Source organism: Anomalospiza imberbis, chromosome 5 (assembly GCF_031753505.1).
Source record: "Anomalospiza imberbis isolate Cuckoo-Finch-1a 21T00152 chromosome 5, ASM3175350v1, whole genome shotgun sequence".
In the NCBI taxonomy this organism is placed as follows: Eukaryota; Metazoa; Chordata; class Aves; order Passeriformes; family Viduidae; genus Anomalospiza; species Anomalospiza imberbis.
The window spans coordinates 25642894-25659879 of NC_089685.1; the positions used below are offsets into that span (position 1 = coordinate 25642894).

A 16986-nucleotide genomic window follows, 5' to 3' on the forward strand; every position below is an offset into this window, starting at 1 on the left:
TGGATTTGTCTTCATGAACTGCCACAGTGAAGAAAGACTTTTAAAAAGGAGATATTATAAGAATAAGTAGGTGAATTATGTAAGAAAAAAAAATAGAAGATTAAGAGCAGCTACTAGTCACTAGCATGTGGAGATGTATTAATGCACTTATAATTTCTACTACATATTAGTCCCTTATTAGCATGTTTTACCTGAGCTTGTCACAGTATTATTTCCAAATTACAACAAATTACAATGCTAATATGTTAAAATTAAATACTTGAGATATTTTAATATTTTAAAAATTTTCAAAGGTGAGGCAACTTTAAAAATGCTATCACTTGTAGCAAAACTACAACATATAAATGCTAACTATGAAAACATGTATTTCACAAAAATATATGTTCCATAAGTACTTTGGATGTCTAATTACTAGGTAATATGCAATGACTTTGACAGAAAGTTTCATTAAAGGATGGTTAGAAGAACTGAAGAAGAACTGAAATATCCACTATTTTTAGAAATTACTGAGTTTCTCAATTCCTGTTCATATTATTCACTTAATGACAATAAGCAAGAAATTGCTCTGACATTGGTAGCAAAATCTCTGTAAAATATGCAACAGACATTTATTTCCAAATCCCTTCAATTAAAACTAACATAGCTAGAACATAATTCAAAGGACTTTGGTTTTTCCTCCATAATATTGATAATGTTTAAATACATATATGCAAATAACTCCAGTTTATGGACTATTTTTCCAGATACTGTTAAGATAGCTGAGCAGCCTTAGATTTTGGGTGCCTTTTAATTGAGGCAATCAACAGTTGGCTGCCCAAACTTTGTGCGGCCATCACTAGGGCTGGTCCTGATTGAAGACAAATATACGATAAACGTCAATACTCATCTTGCTTTTCACTCCCTCCTCTGTGTGTTTAGACATAGTTTCTACTTTCACTGTAAAAACCTTAGATTTGGGTGCCTTTTAATTGAGGCAATCAACAGTTGGCTGCCCAAACTTTGTGCGGCCATCACTAGGGCTGGTCCTGATTGAAGACAAATATACGATAAACGTCAATACTCATCTTGCTTTTCACTCCCTCCTCTGTGTGTTTAGACATAGTTTCTACTTTCACTGTAAAAACTATGAAATATATTGTAGATCTTCTTAGGAGTCCTGAAATTGTATATGGCAAGATTTAGGTAACAGAGTGTATGAAAACAAAGTAGTAAATTCTGTGTCATTCAGTGTTTCTGTTTCCTGGAATTATGGTTATTGTGAAATATTCAGTAGCTTCTTGGCTGTTAAAGAGGCAGATCCCCAGCCATGGGCTCGTGGAAGTTTTACAAGTGTCCTGCCCACCGCCATATATGTGTAAGCTTGCCTTCCCTATAGAACTTGCCCATCTAGGCTGGGATGACCTGCTCAAGTAAGGAAGGTTTTATTTCAGTGCAAGTGTTGGAAGCAGGAATTCTTCTTACCCATCTTAAATGTGCTCTGTCCAGATGTCACATGTAGCAGATTGGTACAACCAGTATGCCATAAAGATTGCAAAGAATACTCTGCCAATATTTGAGCAATTGTCTCTTCCTAAAAAGCATCTTTACATCATGTATGCCTCAGATAACAACAGTACAGAAGTATACTGTGCACTCAAGGAACTAGAAATACTGTGAATCAAAGTGTTTCATGTTCGTATTTTATTTTACATGTTTATATTTTGAAATTTTCTGAACAATATTTAATAGGCAAGTAAGCTATCTTACAACTTTGACCAGACAATGCACCTAACAGCTACAGTTTAACATGCCCATCCTTTCTGAGATTTACCTCTACATCCACACTTGCTCCTTTAAACCCATCATGGTGGCCAAACACATATGTCAGTATCACAACATTTGCAGCTGCTTCCTGGATCTTTGTAGTGCTCTTCAGCAATCTGCTGCTTTTCTCTTGCTTTCCCATTGGCAAAGCTCATGTCAAAAAGTGACCTGATCTTCGTGGTAGTTTTCACCAGCACCAGTGTACCATTTCAGGGTTGAGTCAATCCCTGGTTTTCCGCCTTTGATATTCTGTGGCTCTAACAGAATTCCCCTAAGGGAAATTGCTCTGGGCTTTCTAGCCGAGGTTTGTAGTGATATTTACCAAGATATTCAGAAAACTTGTGAGAGGGGACCAAAAAAAAAAAAAAAAAAAAAAGGCTTATTCATTGGCATATGTTTAAAAAGGAAAAAAGAATCTGTCTATGCATTCCCCCATTTCCACACTCAGAGCTTTCAGTTTCATGGCAATCTTAATCCATTTCATGCTGGAGATGTGTCAAACTGAGAACCAAGGGAAAAGCAAGGATTGCTTAGTGAACAGAGGTTAGCAATATTATTATATACCTAAAATAAAAATCATCCTTATTTTTAGAGATCAAAGTAAACCCAGGATATATATTTTTCATGTTTTTTCTCCACATTTACTCAAAGCTGCCAGATGGATTTCAGAGTCAGTGAAATAACAGAGGAGAACCTGTCCAAACCTAATTCATTCATTTTCTGGTAATGCTGGTAGGAAAAAGCCTTGGAGATCACTTCTGCGCTGCAGAGGAGGTGGAGCTCAGCTGCTCATGCTTGTTAACAACTGAAATGAAGCAAGTAATTTCCATGAGCAATCTCTTGGGAAAATGTTGCCTGTTGGGTCTGTTTATGAAGTGTCTGTGCAGATCATTCAATTCTTGGATTTCTCCATTCCTTTTGAATATTTGGTTACTTCCTAATTTAGTTAATCTTGTTGTGGGACCATTCTCAAACATTTTACTGCATGTTCTTGAAATAAGTACTATGCATTGTTGTGGTTTTCTGCACAAGTGACATTATATTCTTAATTCTTTTTCATCTAAAACTCAAATAGAAAATTGCAGGAGTTACATCTCACAGTGCAATTTTGAAGCTGAATTTGTGAATTAGCAGCTCACTTCCAAAGCCTGCACTTCATCTATACTTATGTCAGTAAAAGCTGTGCTCTTGAACATTCCTGGAAAGGAAATAAAAGATTGCTGAGAGTGAAGTCAAACTAAAATTTAGTTTGAATATTTATAAATATTTTCCCCAGTATTTGGGAAAAATTGTGCTGACATAATATTCTTCTATTTTTCCAAAATACACTTTTCTAACTAGGAAAGCTAAGCAAGTGCTTGACCTACACAGTATAGAAAAAAAACCTGAAATGCCCACATGGACATTGGATGTTATTGAAAGAAGAGGCGATTGCTCTGTCCAGAACCACTTTCTCTAATTTGCTGGATGTTCCCTGATGGAGCTATTCACAAAGTTCAGAACAGCTCACATAGCACAGTATCATACAGTACTGTGTGTCTATAACACTTTCATCACCTGCCTTCTGGTCAATGTTGAGGCCACAGTCCTCTGAACACTTGCTTGCTCACTCACCTGGGTAGAGCAGGACCTCATCACTTCCTTTGTTTTGCTGAGCAAGCCTTTAACATTCTAAGGGTACAGGAGGTACTTTAAAATAAAGAGCATCTATAAATCACTGTATTATGCACATTAGTAAGGCTCTTCTTGTCTATTTCTTTCAGATTTTCTTTTTATTACCATTTGTATTTCCAGCATGTTCCGTCAAGTTTCAGACCACTGTTGTGCTGGGCTTTCTTTTTAAACTCATTTGTATATTGCTCATATCCCTTGCACTCTCACTTTATTTTTGTTAAGCAAGAAAAACTCTTCTTTACCTAAAAATTTGCTTTGCTTTGCTTCCTTTCTTCTTCTTCCAGGCTAATCTTGGCGCTCTGTGCTGCTCTCTCTGCCCTCTGATGCCATCTGTGTCTCCTTTCCATGGCCTCTCCACAAATTTTCATTTATACTATAATTCATAAATAATACTTAGCATTTACATATCCTTTAAAAATATTAATTAATTAGTGTTCATGTACTTGTAGAGAGCAAGCACATTGTCCTCACTTGGCAGAGGGGGAAACAACAGCTGAGAGCACACTGTCTGCTCTCTGCTTTCATGGTGCCTAACACAATGGGGTCTCTTGTAATATTTGGTGTATAAACATCAATGCAACATATTAACAGGAGCAATAAGTGATTTAATCAGAAAAAAAATTAAATTGGAATGCAACAGAGGTGTTCCTGCACTTACATTTTAATTCCAACAGAGCACCTAGGCCAGAGCATTGCTGTCCTAATATAATTATGAAGGTACTTACTGTTTTCCATCACAGTGGGACACCGCTAGATGTTTCAAAGGAGAAAACTGCCCTTCAGAGCAGAGAGGGAAAACACTATAGAATATTAATTTTTGAGGGAAAAAAACACATCCTCCCCACTCCCCAGGAGAAAAAATCAAAACCAAACCATCAAAACACCTAAAAATCTGGCTTCAAAAAGCTTTTTGCCTTAAATATTGTTTTTCAGTTTCTAGGGTCTAATATAATAGGAAGGACTAGAAATTTTGTTTTTAAAAGGATTATTATGATGAGCCTTATTACATTTAGTGTCCAGAATCAGAAATCTGCTTTATCAGGTTTTCCTGAACCCCAAAGGCCCATTGTATTTGCAAGACTACATGTCTAAATATTGGACATTACTGAATCTATTTGACTAAGTTACTACCAGTAACACAGCAGCTGCTCTACCGTTTTCTAACCTAACATGTGTTTGCTGCCCATATTATCAGATTTACACAGAGGTTGTTGCTGCCATAAGCAGAGGAGAGGTAAATTCCAACACTGTGACCCTTTGCAATCAAGAAACTTGCATTTATTCCAGTGCCTCTCCATGGAATGCAAGAGAATGTCTCCCAAGGAACCCAGAAATTCATCTGCAAAAGAAGAGTATAGATTCAGTCTTGCAGATAATCAGCTATCACTGTGAAAAACAGCGAGCCACTGCACTAAAGAGAAACTTGTGGCAAGAATGTTTTGGGGAAAAAAATTAAGATAAGAAAAAAATAACACTCCAAGTTACCTAAAAAAATGAGCATTCACTTGTTAATATAGTTAAATACGTGTATGCCTACAAACACACACCCCACTCGTATCCTTCCCATTAAGGCTGTTGGGAATTTTCCTGGAAGTGAGCTCACGTCCAAGCCAAAGCAGAGCGAGCACTGCTCCGGGCAGCGGGGACTAACACAACTCCCCTTCGCTGCGGCCTCACCACGGCGTGCCCAGCTGGGGTCCCCGCCGCCCCGGAGCGGAGCTTTCGCTAAAGGCGCGGCTCAGCAAAGCAGAGTCCACACGAGCAAAGGAGCGCCGGAGGGATCACGGCGGCTTTGGGGAATACTTTACACAAGGGGCGGTCGCTAATTTTAAGTGCAGACCCGCGGCAGAGACAACTCCGCGGGTGAGGGGCGGGTTTTCCTTTTGCTCTCCCGGAGATTCCCGAAGCAGGGCAGAGCGCCGGGCCGGGGCGGCCGTTGCCAAATCCCAGGCGCCACCTCGTGGCTGCCGGGTGAAGTGTCGGCGCCGGGACGCGGACGGCGACTTGCCGCGATGACTTTGCTGCTTGTGTAGCTGCCAGGCATGTGCGGGGAAACTGTATTCCATAGGTCCAAAAATTCACTTAAATCCTCGTTTCTACCAGGTGTCCCTGCTTCCTGGCATTGTCTTTGCCCATGGCTCTCACCGTTCCCTGCTCAAGGCCAGTGTGGAGTATCAAAGCCGAAGCAGTGATAAACATTCCTGCACCGACTGACTTCAGGACTGCCTGCGTCCCTATCAAACACTAGAAAAACTGGCTTTGTCTCATGGCATAAATATTAGCCTACAAAAGAAACTTGGGAGACGGGGATCTTGCACCAATGAGTGGTATTTTCCCCTCTGCAAGAGAGTGTTTGCAGTATCTGCAGCTTCCAGGTCATGTTGTGCCTAGCTGGGTTGAAGAAACTTAGCAAGAGTCTGTGTCTGTGAGTATAGATGTCCTTGAAGAACTTATTAGCCAGTGGACTGTTTCATTGTAAACAAAAGGGGATTTTGATACTGTGTTTAAAGAATCCTCAGTTGCAGCCAGATTCCATGTACAATCTTACCTATGCTGACTGTGTAGCTAATGGATCATTCACTTCTTAAAGTATAGGTTTGTCATTAATGTTTTGAGTCTTCCGATTTCATCTGTGCAATGCCGATGTGATGATCCATGGTACAACATTCAGCTGTTTCTCAGGGGGTTTAACAAGTCTACCAGAAGGCTGTTCCAGGCATTTTGCTACCTCAGCTAACTTGAATACACCAGTACCTTTCTACATTGTTTATGGAAGCCTTAGGTTTACACTTATTTCTAAAGCAATTTCTTTTAACGTTCCCGAGCACAGTCTTCTGGCCCCAAAGATATGGAGACTTTGTGTTGTCCTCCCCAGTGAATGAGGGAATAAAATGCACGGTACATTTAAATGAATTAAAATATTAATTCAATAACCTCCTTCTTTCAAAAGAGAAAATGATTCTTTGGTATTCCATTTTATTCCTCTTTGTTGGTCTTAGTAACTTGGACTTATTATCTTTTGCTAGTTCCTTTAGATTACCTCTTCAGTTAACTTCTTGACTTCTGATTTATACTTTATCGATTTCCTTTGTATGATCTGCTTGATCAATTAGATTGGAAGATTTGCAACAGTTTTTTCAGCCTTTTTATGAACCATAGAGTGCCACTTCCAATTCTTCTACTAATAAAGATGAAATGAAAAGTGTTATAGAAATACACAAAAAATGCCGAAAAAATTTAAAAATTGTTTTAAAACTTATGAGTGTTTGACAGGAATTTTGGATAAGAGCTAGTTGACATACCCTTAAATCAAAGCATAAACTGAGGATACAGGATATTGTAGGTGAGGAAGTGCACTTGGGAGCTGGGAGGACCCTCTCAAGAGATTGCCTTCTGACATTTACCTACTTGGTAAGCTGTATAAACACTTAGATGACAACTTACCGTGGCCTATCAACAAGTGGTGTTTCCCAAATAACTGGTTGATCTCTAGAGTTTATTTCCACCAGCTGGAGTGACACAACAGACAGTTGCACATATGTTAAATACTTTCCTCATATTACTTTTCCATGTGAGCCACTACTGCAATTGTCACAGGGATGTTACTCATTAATGGGAAGGGAGCTTGCCCACAAAATGTCAGTTAGCTAGAAAGGCAGCTTGCAAAGCTGCATCTGTTGAGGTCTTACACTATGAAAGCACTTGAAAACTTCTCAGCTATGGATCTTGGTATGTGCCATAATTACCAAAGAAAGAGACAGAGATAAGAAAGTTTTACCTAAAGCATGAGCAAAGGAGAAGCAGAATGACTGTTAATCTTTTTTTCTCAAGTTATGATGTGTTATAGCATAATATGCTGACTCTTGTTATTGTGAGTAACTTTACTCACATGGAAAGACTTTGACTTCTGTGAGATGACTCTCTGTTACTTGTTTTCCTCTTGTCCCTCCTATCTACTCTCAGTGTTCAGACAGTATTTCAGCAGCAGTTTTTTGACATAAGAGATCAGAACCAGACCTAAAGCATCCATTTATGGCTGAGGGCTTTATGGCTAATCAACTTCTCATTGTTTTTAAAAAGCATATTTTGTGACTGACCTTTTCTTTTTTTCCAAAATATTTTCAGCTGGGCAAAAAGAAGATGCCAAATGAAGTATCCAAAATAAATTATATCCTCTTTTTCTCTAAAAAAAGAAATTTATGTTTCCAGTGAGTGGCAGTGCAAACTCAGGAAGGAGCAGTATGCTTCTCTCAGGAGTAAATTGCTATGCATTGTGAGAAAAAGTAGGAGAATTTTGCTACATATCAATAACCTGATAACATGCAATGTACCTAAATATTTGTATTCATGCACAGATCCTGATTCACTGCTCTGTCCAGAAAGATTATGTATACAGTATAGATGATACTGAAAGCTATAGGTACAGTATAAATTAGTTATTCTGGCAGTCCCATGGGAGTCAATGTTAAGAAAAACTGTAGCTAAGTGTTTATACCATTATAAGCCTAACATTCTTATGGCTTTCATGAATACCAAATGAACTTAACAGCAGTGGAAGCGGGATGCTCTTAGATTCTTGTTTTGCTGCTGACAGAAGGGATTTTTACTACCCCATCCATGTGCACATGTATGCTCTATGTCAATCTCACCAAAATTCTGGCCCATGTAAATTGCTTATAAAAAGGCTTAGAAGGCATACGGGTGTACCTAATACATGAAATCATTACCTAATAAAAAGCTGCAAAACTGTATCTATGATAGGGATGCTTAGATGCTAAGTGTGCAAACTTATAATGATGGCGAAATCATAAATTGTCCTAGATTCAGGATGAAAGAAAGGCTGTTGGAATGAAAACATCTAGTACTGTTGAACATGCAACAAAGACTTGGTGTAATGCAAATATGGAAGAGGCATGGTAGAGATGAGCAGGAACACAGAGGTCAGCATGTGCTCCAAGGGAAGGAAGGCTTCTGGGGATGCCATTCACCTTGACACAGGCAGGTTGGACTTCAGTTCTTGCTCTGATTGCCCCTGCTCAAACTGTGTTAGGACCATGTCTGTGCCGTAGACTGACTCATTTTTTTGCCACAGAACGAAGCCTCTGATCACACTTTCAAACAAGCCTGGTGCTAAGACTTCTTCCCTGTATCCCTGCTGGCACTGAGGATCTTGAAACCATGACACTTATTTATTGCACTCAAAGATGTCTCAGCAGCAGCAGAAACAACAAAGGCTACATTGTTCTGTGGCCTCAGGGAACACTAATGAACCACATGTCACACAGGGTATTTTTTCCAGAGATTTAGTCTTGAAGATACATTTTATTCGCCAAAAAGTCTGAAGAGCTCCAATGACTACAGAGGCTCTTTCCTCTGATTTAGATGATGCTGGAGAAGTTTTCAACTTTTTTTTTTTTTTTCCTAAGATGCAATTGCACTGGTACTTTAAGTGTATTCACTTTATTGAACTTTCATATGCTTTATACCACAAATGTAACTAGTTATTTCATAGGTATAAGTTAAAGGACAGGTGATCTGAAATACTCTAATAGTAAGATGTGTTCCTAGTGACTCAAATATCTGGTGTCTTAGTGATAAAAATATATAAACACATAAATGAAAAAAATAAGTAAATATAAAAGAAAGCATTAAAAGATGATGGTGAAGGAGGCAAATTATATGAGGAAAAAGAACTTTGAAAAGACTAATCTGCTCTCTAGATAAGTATTAGTGCATATGACATGGAGGAAGGTGTAATTTAAGTATTTTCATGTAGCTTTTACCCTTGCTCTCCATTTCTATTTTTCATCTTTTTGCATAGAATACTTGTCTGCAAACTTGAGCAATCTGTTCTCAGAAACTTATTACAAAGTGGCCATCAGACTATCCTTTTTATCCACTGCAACAGGCACCTTCAGATGAGCCAACTGGCTCATCCCACCGGTACACTTAGAGGTACAGAAGAAGTTTTGGGGCATCCTTGTAATTGCCTGTTGTTTCATATCTAACATGAATGATTTGCAAAATCTTAGGCTTCTGAGAAAAATTATGTGAGTCCTTCTTGTAATTTCTTCTTCCTAATATTTTTCTAGTGGCCATATATATTTTTTCATTGGTATATGAACATGTAATTTTTCCTCATATATGATTTTTTTTTCTATTTAATCTTAAGTTCTGTGCAGTACTCCAGAGGTCAATTTTTTTAAATCTGTGTTTTAGTGTGGAAATGAAAAGTGAAGATTCATAAATGATTTTGAGGAAGAGCGTGTAAAAATCTGTGCTACCTCTTGAATTATATGTAGGTGTTTTTTATCATTTTTTTATAGGGCAGGAAATCTTGAACATATGCCAGGTGTGACAGAGTGGGAGTCAGCCTGGGGAGCCAGGCAAGCTGCCAGAACCTGACCAGCAGACTGGAAGGCTGGTGAGAAAGGACACAAAATTACTCAATTCCCTGTCAAAGGTTTTGATGGAATCAACAGGTTCCAGGGAAATGTTTTGATTCTATTAAACCAAAATTACATCAGAATGGCTCTTACTGGCAAATTTCTGACTGGCCAACAATCTCAACTTCATTGCAGTGATGTGTCCTGAAGAATATACACAGTTTTGTCCCAGAAGTGCTTGAGTTCTTGTGATTCGAGTGATTGAATTCTTTATGTCAATGCCAACTCCAACAGAAATTAGTTTAAAGAGAAAGCTATTATTATAGCTTATTTGGTACACCAACAGTTAGATTATAGATTATTTGGTACACCAACAGTTAGATTATTAGCTATTATTATAGCTTATTTGGTACACCAACAGTTAGATTATAGATTATTTGGTACACCAACAGTCATCTTCATTTTCCATTTTATAAGTAAACAAGTCAGAGATAGCCAAGTTTGTTGTTTTAACTGATGGTAAATTAAAAAAAAAAACCCAAACTTTAAAAGTTACAGGTTGTTTCTAGAAACTTCTTTGCAGCTGAGAATTACAGTCTGATGTTACAGCCAGCTGTCCACCAAGAGGAAACATCCTAAGCCTCTCAGTAACCTGCAGGTCTTCAGCATACTTTGAGTGGTATTCACGTCTCATGTGGCCTCAGCATGTCTCAGACCAGCGAGCTGATGCCAAGTCCATTTGTTTGGTTTGGTAGTGTAATTTCAACCAGATGGGTCATTTCACCCCACAGTCCCCATGTGGTGGGTCAGGAGGGTGGGAAAGAGCCCATGGACACAGGTCAGGTCCCTGCAGGGCAGCTAACCACTGATACACACGTGCAGCATGCCTCCAGCCCTGCACAGCCATACAGTTACTTCTGAAACTTCACTGCCACTGTCCAGAAAAATAAAATGGTCTTCCACAAAACAATTAGTGCTTGTACAATTTTAAATGTTGGCAGTGTTTTTTGACTTTAATCTCTTGCAGAACAGTGGCTCATAACCAATGGCTCTGATTGCAGCTCAGATGAATATTTATTATTAATACTGCTTTTATTATCCCACTAAATTCTTTGAGACAATGGACCGTTAAGTAGTATGAGGCTGAGTGAAGTGCCTCCACCATTTAGGGGTTAGCAACTTAACGGCATTATATAATTTGAGTCAATTTCTGCCCAAGATTCCAGGGAGTGAACTCATCAGGATTACTCATTGTTAAAGGAGTGCCTCAGGGTTTAGTACTTTGACTTTATTATTTTTTCCTTTAGCTATTCAAAACCTTGGTTGGTTTGTAGGAAATGTTAATTATCCTTTCTGTGCTGATATCCCACTGCTGTTTTATAAGCAGAGCTTTGCTTGTACAACTTCAGAAGAAATCTTCAAACTCAATATTACCAAGTTTGAATATTATCTAATTAACCTCCCAGTCTGTCATGCCTTGTTGGTTATCATGAAATAATCACAGCCCCTCAGGTGTTGAAGCTCTAGATGCAGCTAAGTGCCTCTAATTCCCTAAGGGGGTGATTAGCTCATGATAACAATGCTCCCTTGAGTTGTTTTATTGCTTTTATAAAAAGACTTTATTGTGGGGGAAATGTTTATTTTTATGCAGGAGGAAGATGGAGCTGACAGTTGAGGCTGGTGAGTGACTGCAGCTGTTACTCCTGAGCCGTGGTGCAAACCTTGATATATTTGCTCATTTCTGATACTCCTTGGACAATCACAATATGCTGGCTGGTAATTAAGCTCCTGCTGAACTCACAGTGTGAAGACAGAAAATAAATACTTCTGGTTCTGCCAGAGGTGAGCAGTTAAAACAAAACAAGACGAAGCAAAACAAGAAGTCCCTTCTAATGAAGGGATCGTAACCCCCGGAGTCTGGAGCATTTCAGTGCTCTGGAAGTTGCTGGATTGATTTCTGTGCATTGTTTTCCAATGAAAAATCTCTGTAAAAGTACAGAAAATAGAAAATTCAAATCAGTAAATTAATAACTTTTCATTTCTTGCAAAATCATGACAGCATAATTTCTAAGCATAAAACCCCAGTATTGGTCAATAGGTTAATTGTAGCTTGCTGACCATTGACAACTAAAGTGATACAGACTTTCCTAACACTGCTGCCTTCAGATCTTTTCCTCTTCTCTTTTCCCACAACAGGTATGCTCCAGAACATTGCTTTTTTAGCACCTCACTGTTCAGAGCCATGTAAGAAGTGTTGTATCTTCCTACCATGTCGTCCAGCTCCTTTTCAAGTCCAAAGATATGTGTATTTGTGACTTGTCTACTGATAACTAGGCAGTTGGTTTTTTACAGAATTATAATGCTTGGTTACAGAATTGGTTCATTACAGATGAACAGAAGAAAAGAATGCTTAATTGACTAAAGAAGAATCAAAAAAATGTGGCTTTTTTCTTGTATGGAATGACCACAAAGAAAAATAAGCCAATTTGCAAAACAAGCATACTCTTAAGAGCTGCTTGCTATAGCTAATAATATAAAACTTCTTCAAAAAGAGTAATGTGAGCAGAATGTCTCATTCTGGGCATTACTGTAATGGTTTTTATATTTAGAGCTAAATTTTCTGAAATCTTTTCCTATTTTTAATACAAACAATTCTTGTGAGGATTTCTAAACCTTAGGTTATTGGCATACACATTCATCACTGGCATATGCTCTCAGCTTCATCTTGTATTTTTGTTTCAGATCTTCCCTTGTCCTTTTGTTGTAGTGATAGATATTTGATATCTTCCTTCTCTCTCAGAAATTATCTTGTGTTAAAAACCAGCCAGCTTACTGCATTTAATGGTTTATGAAAGGTTCAGCAAATAAATAGAGGGATCAGGTCTGGATTTATTCTGAATGATTTGGCCATAGTATCTCAACACTCATTTGTTAACAACTTCATATCCATCAGATGAAGAATCATAGAATCATAGAATGCTTAGGATTGGAAGAAACCTTAAAAAAAATTTGCTTCCAACTACCCTGCCATGGATAGGGATACCACCCAGGATACATGCAAGAGACCTCAAAATATACTTTTTAAATGCCAGTACAAGCCTCAGGGTTGGTGGCCACAAGCTACAGCAATTTTTAGCAATATCATTTCACCTGTGGCTTTACATATTTACATACAGCTTTGTATCTGTATATCCCAAATGACAGAAGTTTTCAATTCTAAGAAAACTGTCCTGCTAACTTTAAATGTAAAGATAATCCTCAATATTTGTCTTAGAGGTGAATATTTTGAAAACTCAGTGCTGTCTTTACCACCAATATGTAATGGGCAAGGGAAAAGAAACATGTAAGGATGACTACCTCACAGCAAACTTTAACTGAATTATGTACACATGCACAGACAGGAAAGCTCACATGACAGGTAAAATCTTGGTATATTTGTCCAAAAGGTCCATAATCTGAGGAGTGGAATAAGAAAATCAGCTGTGTGACTCAATATTCTTTTTCTATTTATAAATTTACCTCAGATTTTGGTATCAATGTTTAGCAAAAAAATTTCTGAAATTAGTAATGATGGCTACATATTTTAATCTTTTCCATGACATCTTTTTACTGGTAGCTGCTTCCTACAAGTATGCAAGCAGCACACTCACCCTCTCAAGAAAAAAAAAAAGGATAAAAGATGGTTCATCTTAACAAAAATTTGTTTCCTAGGTAACAGCTCCTGGTGTTAACAGTCACACTTCCAGAGCTGCACATGGAAGCTGTTTGCTGTATAGAACTTTCAGTGGTCGATAGCACTGCCTGGTTTTGAGCACTCTGTTTTGACATAACATCCTTTAACTACAAAACAAGCAAGTACATAGAACACCTCCTTTGCTGAACACTCTTGTAATGTGTACTGCAGGTGGTAAATGTGGAAAACCAAATTTCAGTCACAATGAAATTGAAAGGTACTTTGCTCATTAGGATGTTCTGGAGGGAAAATTCTAGATGCTTCTAGAATAGTGATTTGTAGATGAAGTTGATGACAACACAGGATCCCCCACCTGAAAAAAGCAGGAACTGCCCATTAGATCTCTCTGTTACTGTTCTATTTAGTAGTCTATAAATGCATCCTCTATAATCAAACCAAGAGCTTTATGTTAGCAATTTAACTTGAGCTCTCATTTTTCCTAAAAGAAGAAGAGAAATATTCATTTAAACAGAAAGAAGTATTGTATAATAAAGAATAATTCAAGAATTGGCAGATCTAATGAATTGTGATGTATAATTTTATTCCACTTTACAGTGAACTTCTCACAGCAATTTAAGGTTTTTATAAATCTATTTTTTTCCTAGTTATGCAATATAAATTATTTTATTTTCAATCACTATTACATATTTCATTTAATAATTACCTTATCAGTTAAGTTCCAAGAGTGCTTTGCAAAAGTTGTTTGTCTGTGTATGATTGCATATACAGTTATGCTTCTCCATAAATGAGACAACATGATTAACATTAAAAACTATTTTAAAGCCTTTTTACGATTTTTACTCTGATGAAAATATTGTCTCTTAATGAACCCTAATGAAACAGTACTTTACACATGGTGTGAAAAGTTGCCAAGAGGTGTAAACCAATTATTATGACAAAAAAGCATGAGTTTGGAAGAGCCATTTCTCTCATGAAGAGCGTGTGTGAAAAAGCAGAATGAAGAAATCCTTAGGGAAAAAATTAATTTTAATAAGCTTCCATGCATGCACAAAGACTGTGTAAATCTAAGCTCCAAGTATAATGGATAATATAGTAATCACCTAGAAACTTGAAATAAGAATGCTAAAAACTATCTTGCCAGTCACTGAAATAAGTTTATTTGCCATTGCCAAATGACAATAATCTTGTGCTGGAGATGACTCAGGTGAAGGCCCTGGCCACATTCCCCTCCCAGAAGCATATGCTTCCTCCATGGACTACCCAGCCACTTGCAGCAATTGTTTTGATCCTTTGCTCTCCTTTCCTTTCATGATTGCTTCCTTGTGTCCTGGGGTGTTCTACACTGTCTGTGCAGTTTTTGTAATAGTTTACCTTGAGGAAATGAAGATTTACATAAATGTAGAACCTTGATAAAGTTATTAATGCAATAAGTTAGAAAATGAAAAGGAAAAGCATTTCTAGAATCACTCATGCTCTTTGTCCTTGGCAGGCTCTATCTTCTTTTCAGCCCTGTCATTTTGTGACACCAGCAAAATCTTATTAGATGGGCACAGTATCCTGAGTATGAAGGTACTAGGAGTTTAACTGATACAACTGTCATGTACCTGGCAGACTAACTTTTCCTGATATATGAAGTACCCATGTACAGATCTTTACTGTGAAGGATCTGCCATATATGAAGTTCAGTCCCATGAACTGACTAATTCAAACCATGTGCATTCATAAAAAAAAAGTATTGGGGTGTTTCTGACTAGAGACTTTACTGACAAAGTACAAATATTCTCTTTGTAAATGTATATTCTGCTACACACCATTGAGCAGTGGCAAAGAGATATTTCTTCTGGGGATCTTCTATCCATCTGATGTTTTCCACTTTATACAGTGGAAGGTTTCTCGCTGACAACAAAGCACTTCCTTCCTTTTCTGCAGATGTGCAGAAGCAAGAGGGTGTCTGCAATGTAATGTAGGGAGGACACACCCAGGAAAATTTCAAATGTGGTCACCAATGTGGATTATTCAATAGGAGTGATACAAAGGTTGTGAATATGAAGAAGTCAAGAGCAAAACAGAAATTAAATACTAGTGAAAAAAAGTGCAATGGAAGTGATCTATCCAGCAATCCACTAGGAAGAGGTGATTAAATTTCTTTAAAGATTTGCTTATCCAGTTGCCATCAACATCATATTGAATACTCCTGTGTCACAGACTTCTTCACGTATCTGCAAAATTCCTACTTGCAAAACTTCAGTCTCCTCCTAGACTTCCAAGAAGTATTCCCTTATGTCTAGCATCTCCCACATATTTGTCCCCTTGATAATTTGTTAAGAAAAGTGGGACTGATAAAATTAAATGTAAACTGTTACATACTCAAGCACAGTAAAAAAAGATCACACCGTCCAATATCAGTGATCTGTGGTAGAAGAATCCTGTCTCAAGCATCCATAAATTTACTTGAAGTTTTACCACGCAGATATTAAGGCAGAGACAATTATATTGGAGAATATATTTTCAATAATGTTCCTTCCTAATGTTTCTCTCAATTTATGGAAAGTTCTGGAAAAGTTCTCTGCCTGGAGTCCAGAGGCTCTTGAAACCATCTGGTCAAGGACATCCAGTTCATCACTACCACTACCATCCTCTAGTTGTAGTGCTTGAATGCCACTCAGATAATTGTGTTTTCTGTTCACTGATGCTGCCAATATGCATAACAAAGATCTTTATTTTTCTCTGTTTAATTTTCACTGTCTAGATGTCCTTTTCCTTCCATAAATTCATTTTCTTTACCTTTTTTCTCACTCTTATCCACTCATTTGTAAGTGCGACTAATTTTAATTACTCTGGCATTCCCTTCCCAGAGGGTGCTTGATATTGCTTTGGATTGGTGCCCAAAAGGGCTGCACTTTCATTGGCCACTTGTGTATTTTCAAATAGGACAAGAGAACATTAATAATATTGTGAAGCAAACCCACCTCAGGAATGCAATAAACTGGAGGGGAAGAGTGTCCCATGCTTTACTCACACAAGATGCAAGCAGGATGTGAAACATTTTCTGCACTCTGTGTGGTGAAGGTAGATCAGATGAAGTGGGACAAATTCAGTGTGGCTCATGAGCTGGTTCTGCTCAGTCACACTTTCACTTGTTTGTGGTGTTACACAGTCCAGCTTCTGCTTATTCATCTCTTAGCTGCCCAGGGCCATGGGATGTTGCACCCTCACCGCAAGGCACTTTTTGACTATCGTGTGTCTCCAACAGGCAGCAGGATGATTGCTGCTGCAGAGGACATGAGCTACTTCACACAGCAGTGATGGTTTGTGTGACTGGTGTGAGACTGACTTGGATGGACACGTAGTCTAGAGTGCCAGCTGGGGAAAAAGGAAATAAAGTAGGAATTCACCACAAAGGAAGAAGACATCTGAGTAGAATCTGAA

The 16986-nt window shown here is 38.0% G+C and overlaps 2 long non-coding RNA genes across 5 annotated transcripts; one reads left to right on the plus strand and one right to left on the minus strand.

The window, feature by feature from the left end:
* Positions 1-1657: 1657 nt before the first annotated feature.
* LOC137473879 (uncharacterized) lies at positions 1658-5091 on the minus strand. The gene is made up of 2 exons (XR_010999030.1): positions 5015-5091; positions 1658-3001 (listed from the first exon to the last, which is right to left on the minus strand). It is a non-coding gene; the product is annotated as an uncharacterized lncRNA (long non-coding RNA).
* Positions 5092-5540: 449 nt separating this feature from the next.
* LOC137473880 (uncharacterized) lies at positions 5541-15689 on the plus strand. Of its 4 annotated transcripts, XR_010999032.1 has the most exons (5): positions 5541-5852; positions 7687-7750; positions 11515-11705; positions 13138-13281; positions 15487-15689. It is a non-coding gene; the product is annotated as an uncharacterized lncRNA (long non-coding RNA). The 4 variants fall into 4 exon arrangements; XR_010999031.1 differs by lacking the exon at positions 7687-7750 and having other exon boundaries at positions 15487-15688; XR_010999033.1 differs by lacking the exons at positions 7687-7750; positions 15487-15689 and adding an exon at positions 13575-13780.
* The last annotated feature ends 1297 nt before the right edge of the window (positions 15690-16986 follow it).